Here is a 9,028-nt window from a genome sequence, read left to right as displayed (position 1 = left end):
CCACTAACCGTGCCGGAACGCACTTGATGTGGTGTGAGCTGGCCCTAAGGGCAGAGAATAGCAGAGGTCCACCGGACATCCCGACCAACTCACTATACCCGAGTATTTTCACTCTAACGCCTCTTCCCCCAGCAAGCTCTCAGACACCAGTGGCGCTGGTCGGCCGAATTGGCACACACATGGTGAACACTGCGATTCACTGCGATTCTCCTCCCCCTCCGATTTCTCTTCCTCCCCCTCTGCTGCTTCAGACTGTGATGTCTCTACAATCCGCTCACCATGGAGCCTTAGCCTCTGGGAATTGAGCTGCATATCTCTCAGGCCTTTGTAGCAGTGTTAGGGGAGGACTTGTGGTTGGTGGCTACTGAAGACAGACATTAATCTCTTGGCCGAGCCGGTAGAGGGGACAGGGCGCAAAGACATTGAGGAGGTTAACCAGAAGGTATCCCAACTGGACAACAGGGTGAATCTTCCCACTCCACCCTGGTGGAGAGAGTTTCAGTCCTCGAGTGAGCCTCTGCATATGCTCTACTGCGCCTCAAGCTGGACGACCGTGAGAACAGGAGTCACAGGAATAATATCTGCCTGCGAGGCATCCCGGGGTCCGCTATGGTGCCTGATGACTGTTCAAGCTATTCTGAACATTATATTAGACACGGATCCCGCAACAAACATCGAGATGGATAAAGAACCAATGGCCTGAGGGCGAAGAGCCGCCACGCACATAGAGAGGTTCTCTGCCGCATTCATTCTTTCTTCATAAAGAAGAAAGGCCTGGATCAAGAAATACGTGGACGTTGACGGTGCTACCATTGCCATCTTGCCGGACCTGTCCCAATCATACCTCTATACCTGTGACACCTGCTTCTCCCATTACCTGCCCAGATCTCAGCTAAAGTTGCTATGTACAAATGGGGCCATCCCTTCACCTCAAAGTGCATAAAGGCCCCGCGGTATTCTTCCTGCAAACACCTGAACAACTCCCTGACCCTGTTTGCATTTCTGGGCATGGATCCCATTGGCTGGCTACTACCTACACACCACTACCTCCACGATTTTGCTGCATATTCCTTTTTGCATCCTTTCTGGAAAGTCCTACTTTGATTGTTGGCCCACCACTCTTATTCATGGATAGACTGCTTTTTAGTTAAGCAGGGGGACCTTAATAGGGTGCGACTGGTGTTGGTCTTTGAATAAGAAATCTGACATTCAGCAATTTTTTCAGTGTAAATTGACTTTTGCACTCTTCCCTGCCTTCTGTTTGGGAAGCACATAAATGTTTTATCTGTGGCATTTTAATTTCCCATGCTAAAAAAAAACCCATACTAAGATATTGCCCAGGCTTCTCAAAAAGATACGGTTGTTAGAATAACACAAACAGTCTTTGGAGAAGGCGGTCGAGTTGTGGACTCTATGACCTTTTGCTTAGTAAGATCAAAATGAAGCAACCAAAAATCAAAAAGGAATTGCCATGAGTTCAGCAACAAGCCGAGCAGATCATTGGCTCTGGCACTTTGGAAGGCTAGGGCACAGGAATTTATACCTAGCGACATAGGAAACTGGTTCCGTGATTTTCCTCAGCTCTCTGTACAATCTCGACCCCCCCACTTTCTCCCACGGACCAGGCACCTAGGTTAAACAGGATCCAATTGTACTTGGCACAGTCGGGCTTACTCCGTGCATCTTCTGAGGAAGCCTCGGCTTCTCAGCTTGACATTCTTACATGCCATGCTTCTGTGTTTCGGTTTGTGCGAGAATACATGCAAATGGATAACCGTTATCTACTTAGTGCCCAACCACCGCGAGTTAATGCACTCTGTTCTGGCTATTTCTCCCTATCCAGTGGGATCAGGCAGGGATGCCAACTCTCACTCTTGCTTGTTATACTTTTGCTGGAGCTCCTTCTTTGCCAGATTAGAGCTAATCTGGATATTTCGGGACTTGTAGAGGGACCCCTGTCCCACAAAGCCACCGCATATGCCGACAAACTGCTCTTTTTTATCACCAAATCACTGAATTCGCTTCCCAACCGGACGGTGGAGTTTGACCAATATAGCTCTGTCTCGCTTTAAGATTAACTTGCAGAAGTCGGAAGCCCTAAATCTCTCAGTTCCCTCAACACAATTAGAAAGGCTACGAGCAGCTTTACCCTTCCGTTGGACTACTTCTCATCTCACATTCCTGGGAATCAAAATCACTCCAACCTCTCAACCAACTTTCCGCCCTTCATGATGTAAATCCGTCAAAACCTTGCCAAATGGTCGAAATGCACGCTCTCATGGTTTGGGAGGAACAGTGTTCTCAAAATCAATGTATTCCCTTGGCTCCTATACCTTCTTCAAACGCTAGCAGTTCATATCCCGATGGCATCTGAAAATGATGCGGAGGGAATTCTCCTCCTTTCTTTGGTCCGGGAGTGCACATAGAATAAGCAAATCCCTTTTTGTTTTGGAGAAACCACAGGGTGGGAATAGGGTTCCCAGACCCTATTCTCTATCATCAGACCTCCCAGACGGCGAGGGTCTTCGAATGGTGCAACGTTACATATGATAAACGATGGATACACTTAAAACAAGCCTCTTCCCCGTGGCCTTTGCAGGGGTATCCTTTGGACTGGACTGATCAAAATCTGCCAAGGGAGATTATATGCCATCCGACTATTGGTTGCATGGTGCGCATACTCAGGAAATCACAAGGCTTACTATCACCTCCCCATCGCTGATAAACTTCGATCATTGGAAATCCTCTCTTTCTACCCTGCCTCTCCACTAAAGCGTTTGCCTCTTTCCTAGCATGTAACAAATTCCAGTTAGCTCATTTCTGGTCTCCCTCGGGCAGCCCTACCATAAACGATCTGTCGACTATGGCCATGCAACTTCACCATTTCCTTTTTTGAATTATCACCAGGCGGTGCTTTGTCCCTGCTTCCTCCACAAGATGTTTTAGTGTCATCTTTGATCTGCTGCTGTTCTTATGGCTTTTCTCCCCCATTCCATGTTCTCTCGGTTTTTTTCAAACTCATGGATTTTGCCGGCCAATGTGCAATAGGGCAATTACTGGTTAGGCCGGATTTTTGATTTCTGACCTCCCATTTATTCCCCACGTGAGTGAGTGCAGCTGACGCAGGTGTCTCCAGGTCCAGTTTCTTCTACTATTTGTCAAAGTGAACTATTATTTATGTACATTCTTTTACATTGTTCCTATATTTGTACCTTGAATGTGTTTACTTCTCGGTTTCTGTTATTCCTGAATATGTATACGTTTTAAAAATGAAGAATTAACAAAAATAATAATAATTTGGTGCCAGATAACATTGTTAGGTACACTGGCTACCTAATCCTGAGCCCTGTTTTGTGCAGGTTGTAAAATGGTGGATGCCTTAAACTACCATGCTACAGTGAAAGGGGCCTCCATAAAAGACCACCCAACAGACATTGAAAATTTGCCAAAAATATGCAAACATTCATTCTGTTCAAGGAGAGTCTGGTATTTAAAGCATGGATTGATTATTATCATTGCACGATAGGGATTTCTGACATGATTTTGAGATAACGTTACAGAGGAATGTAATTTACACCAAAGGGTGTTTTTTTATTATTATTATTATTATTATTATTATTACACAGCTTCAGTTATCTCAAAGATGATCTGAAAAGTTCTATCAGACGTACTCATTAAATTTTGTTAGCAGCAGAAGGGAGTCTTTCGCAATGCTCCAGCATAGGCTACAACTAACTATATGCTGCTGATAAAATAAAAAAATATGATATTGTTAGACTGCACTTTAAGGTAGATGCAACATTAATTGCCATCTGTTACACTTACTCAACACATGGGATTGCTTTAAAAAAGACAACAAAACAGTGAGCAAAAAAGAAGTGCAGGGAACCATCAAAATCAGTATGGTTACAAAAATATGTAAACATGCTGGAAGAAATATCTGCACATGAACAGCAGGCCAGTGAATGAAAGGCGATATGTGGTGCTGGTAACCAGACATTAAAGTGAACCTGTTGCTTTGCCCTGCATGAGCAAAACAGAGGCTCTTTGTGGAAGGAAATTTATTGCATTTTTCAGTGGTCACATATTCTAAATTATTAATGTAATCTGGTTTCGATGCAACTTTAAAATGTTTTTACATACTTTCTGTATCACCTTTTCATTTATTACATTAAATATACAAATATGCTAATTACCCTCTAGTGACTATCTGTATTTTAAATAAATGGTCAACAACTGCAGAGATGTCAGCCACATGGAGAGCCTATTGTTTTCTAGCAGTTATAGCAGACTGTTAAGCTAGTTGTACAAAAGCATCATTTTGTTTGAACGCTTGTATGGAAGTTTTTGAAAAAAAAAAAAAAAAAAAAAAATCGATCATCAATATTTTGTTGGCTTGCCATGCCAATGTTTCGAATTCTAATGTTCGATTTTAGAATACACAGATACCAATACTAGCATCTGTGCCGATACCAAGTATTTGGGAGATTACGCGCTTCCCGACTTCCTGATTGGTTAGGAAGCCAGGCTGCTTAGCAATATGTGAAACCAGCTTCCTAGCCAATCAGGAAGCCGGGGGAAACGAATGACTGAAGCCACGCTGACTAGAAACAAGTGAAGCCGGCTTCCTAGCCAATCAGGAAGCCGGGAGGTGGGTCATGATGTGCCACCCGGCTTCCTGATTGGCTAGGAAGCTGGCTTCCCTTGTTGGTAGGCAGCCTGGCTTTCCTGACCAATCAAGAAGCCGGACGGCACCTCATGACTCGCCACCCGGCTTCCTGATTGGCCAGGAAGCCAGGCAGCCTCTGAAGCCGCTGTTCTTTCTCTAGAACACCGGCTTCACAGGCGATTAGGAAGCCAGGGTCATGATCCGCCGCTCGACTTCCTGATATCGGGGCACAATACGCCGATACTCGTTATCGGCGAGTACCGAAAAAGATATCAGTACTCGTACAACCGGTATTGGTGCATCCCTAACAGCAACATTGTAATTCTAAATCCTTTAGAATAATGCAAAGTAAAAAGTTTTTACATTTTAGTACCAACGTAGGGATATAAAAACATCTGGTTATATTATATGGTATTAGCTTGGCTTATACCAAGATCACAGCTGCTGCAGACATGACCTTGGTACTGTTTTAGCAACTGGCTTTCATATACAAGTGATTGGGCTGCTGTAGAGCCTCCCCCCCAGCCACTGGCAATCCCAGGTTCTGATGTCCCTCATGCAGGCCCAGGACCATATCATCGGCAGTCTCCAGCTGCCTCAGAAGGAGATCTGCACACTTCCGGTGGCTGATCTCCCCTCTAATTAACGAACCCACAAGTGACAAGTAATTCACCACTTACGATTTCAGGTTGTCTGTTCTCCGGCTGCTATGCCAGAGAAAAAGCTGGTGAAGCATAGTGTGTTCTTCATCAGCTTTGGTGGGGTCCATAGGCGACATTGGACGTCTAATACTCCCCTGTAGTCTCCATAAAGAGGACCAATCAATCACAAAGGGGGTTTGTTAGCACCCTATGTGATAGCATTAAAGCGTAAATTAAAAAAATAAAATGAAGGTTTAAATATAAAGAAACAAGCGTTGGGTGCGCTTATATGTGAAAATGAAATGTAACATACCGCTGGAAATGCTGGAGAGCAATAATTCTAGGACCAGTAATCACTGCCAGCTCTAAATTGATGAGAGGTAAAGGCTTTTAAACCATAGACAATTTCGGGTACCTTCATTTGACAGGCATGCGCAATTTTATATGTATGACATGTTTGGTATCCATTTACCAAAGCAACCCCATCTTTTATATTTTTACAAAAAAAAATTCAGTATTTTATTGTGCAACATAAAAATTTTTTAAAAGGCCACTGCTTTCAGACAATATATAATTGTTTGGGTGTTTTAAGCCGTTTTCTAGCCAAAAATTCAGATTTTACAAATGTGTGGAAAAAAAAGTTGCTTCGGTATTCAAGTGGTTAATTATCTTACACAGGCATCATCCCATGAGGAAATACTGGCTATCCTAGATGTAATAAACTAAGTGTCAATCCACTTTTAAACACAATTAAGCATACCCTACACACAAACTTTCTTTGCATTGATTTTTCATACATTCCTATACCATAGGTAACATAGGTAACCTTTGGGTTTTTATCAGCTCACTATAGCTGATAAACTATCGTCAATTTGCCCACGTTAACTATTGGAAAACTAAATGTACATTCCAAAAACAAAAATTCTACTGGTATATGGCTAGCTTTAGTTTTGGATTGCGAGTGGAGAATAACCCAGTATAAATCACTGTGCATCACTACAAAGAAAGGAGCAGAGCACTTATAAGTAATGTGCAAATAAGCCAGTCTTCAGCATATACCGAATACAATTAAAAATTAGTCACTATTATTTACTTGTTAAAGGCCAATTCTATCTGTATTTCTTCTGAAATTCAGACTTAAATGCTGGTTCCCTTTATCTCCCGACCAGAAATTCCATTCCTCTCTGCCATATGGCTGCTACCAACACAGACAAATAACAGTGTCCACATTCTTTTGGTAGATTCTTAATAATGGAGGAAAAATGTAGAGGATAATTTAGCTTTCAGGGACTGACACTTTCCTTATGGTTTTGTAAGAGGGGATTAAACATTTTATTGATAAACAACCTGTAGTTCTTCACTTACTGGGGGATAGAAGACCCATCATGCTCTGTGAAGCTCCCTGGCTAATCTTAGATTCACAGAGGAGTTCATTTATATAGCAATAGAATGGCACACAAATGCATTGGGATTCTAAATTAAAATGAATGAAGAAACAAAGAACAGGAGGAAAACCTGGTCACATGACCTGTCAAAGTCATGTGACCAGCTTGTTCCCCATTCAGAGGGTTCTTTGCTGCATTAAGCAGCGATAAATCCGTGACCTATTGGGGTCTACATTTTATGAATGGGGGGTATAATGTAGACTTTGGTGCAAAGTATCCTACAAACTATGGCTTGCAGGTTCCAGACCCGAAGATACACTGATGTGAAGAAGTCTTGATGCTGAAGTCTCTGTGAGATTGAAAAAACAGCCAATCATTTTAGTCCTGTACAGTGGAAGATGGCTTGAAATATCCTATCAGGATTTTTATGCCACCTTACTTACTGGCCCAGTGCGAGGGTGCAGGAAGTGATGGTGATAGAGATAGCAACAAAACCATATGGCTTAGTAGCGTGGGCATGGGATAGAACTCAGGTTTTTATTGCTCTGTTGGCTTCCTGTCCTGGTGACATCTGCAGCCTCTCATTTCTTATTCTGGTGTCCCCAAGAAGTTTTGGGTGGGGTTGGGAGGTACTTATGGTTTCAAGAAGATGCAACAAAAATAACACAGCCACTTTGCCTATTTCTTTCCATCTGATTAAGCAAGAAGAGAGACATTATACTGAATTAAAGGCTGCTATGAAAAGAACATCAATTTGCTCTAAAATCTAGAAGGCAGAACTCAGGAGTCTATTTTTACATGTTATTCAGTTGGTAGGAATGTATGCTATTTCACAAGCATGCAAGGCCTCCTGTGACCAGAGAAAGCTGTTTAGTTTGGCGGTCTGGAGAATTCTAAGTAGCTGAGGGAAAGGAATCCAATTCTATACCTGTAACAAAGACATGATCCAGAAGATTGTTATATTTAGATCCATGATCATCAGATATAAAATGCAATGTTACTGCTTCATTTAACCGCTGCATTGGAGTGGACAAAAAAAAGGAATCAGTTGCACAGAATTTATATTATCACAATCTGGCTATAACGAGTGCAGAGAATTTCGAGGAACAATTTACAAAGCAGTTTAAAAAGAGCACCATGTAAGTGTGAAACAAAGCAAAACAAGTGAGTGATCTTTTCCAGTTTATATTTATTACAGGTATTTATATACTGCCAACAATTTATGCAGCACTTTACATACTGCACATCACTGCAGTCCCTGCCCTTGAGGAACTTACATTCTAAAATGTCCTTATTGCACACACATACTAGAGCCAATATTAGACAGGTGCGCGCGCGAGCAGAAAAAAATTGCCGTCTGGAGACGGCAACCCGCAGATGCTGCAGTTTTTACTACGGGTGGACGGCAAGAGGTTAACTTTGCGGCATGTCTTTGGAGTGTGGGAGGAAACCGAAGTACCCGAAGGAAACCCACGCAAGCACAAGGAGAGCATGCAAAGTCCTTCCATAGGCCCTGCATTGTAGGCGATTACATCAGTGGGCCTTTGACCGCTGGAGCTGAGCCGGATTTACTCTCTCTGCTGCCCCCTGCCCCTACCTGCCAAATGCCCCCCCTCCCTAATGGAGAATGGCAGATCTGACAGGGTTCATACAAGTGATCTCCGCGACATCGCCGCGATCACTTGTACAAAACAAGCGGCGGCTTCCCCGCTGTACATTTAGCTCTGCGTGCCCAAAGCAGGGCTAACTGTAGAAGACAACTACCCGACCCGCGCTAGGAACTGCATGTCCTGGGCATCGGGAGATAGGAATTCCACACCCCTGCTGCCCCTCTACTCCCTGTTGCCCCGAGGCCAGGCCTTGGTTGGCCATGTGGGAAATCTGGCCCTGGGTGCCAGTCTTGGAGCCTGAGAAAGCACTGATCAGGTAAGTAAGAGTCCTTCACACAGGTCCCCTAGATATTAACAAACAGGGATTTTTTTATTTTTTTTTATTTCCCTGCAGATAATCTTTATCTTTTTAGGTTAGGGCAAGCAGCCACCTTTACAGCCTCCCAGATCATGGCAGTAGAAACAAACAATCTCACAGCTGCTATTGCCTACATGCCACTACTGCCTGCAGTAAAAGGGTTAATAGAAGTAACTATATTCCATTTGATATAACATCTGCCTAGAGAATTTAAAGGCCTCCCCAAGTCATCCAAACAATGCTGACTGGGTCATGCTTGACCATGACATCTGTTCTATGGCCAAGCCGGGTGATATTTGTGCATCCAAACACTCATTCTTAGGATGTTGCCAATAGATTTGCTGCATACAATATTTATCAAAGCA

The sequence above is a fragment of the Nanorana parkeri genome, unplaced genomic scaffold, assembly GCF_000935625.1.
Source record: "Nanorana parkeri isolate BGI_ZX_2015 unplaced genomic scaffold, ASM93562v1 scaffold1400, whole genome shotgun sequence".
NCBI lineage: Eukaryota > Metazoa > Chordata > Amphibia > Anura > Dicroglossidae > Nanorana > Nanorana parkeri.
The sequence above is the reverse complement of the archived record's forward strand: the minus strand, read 5'-3'. Positions refer to the sequence as shown.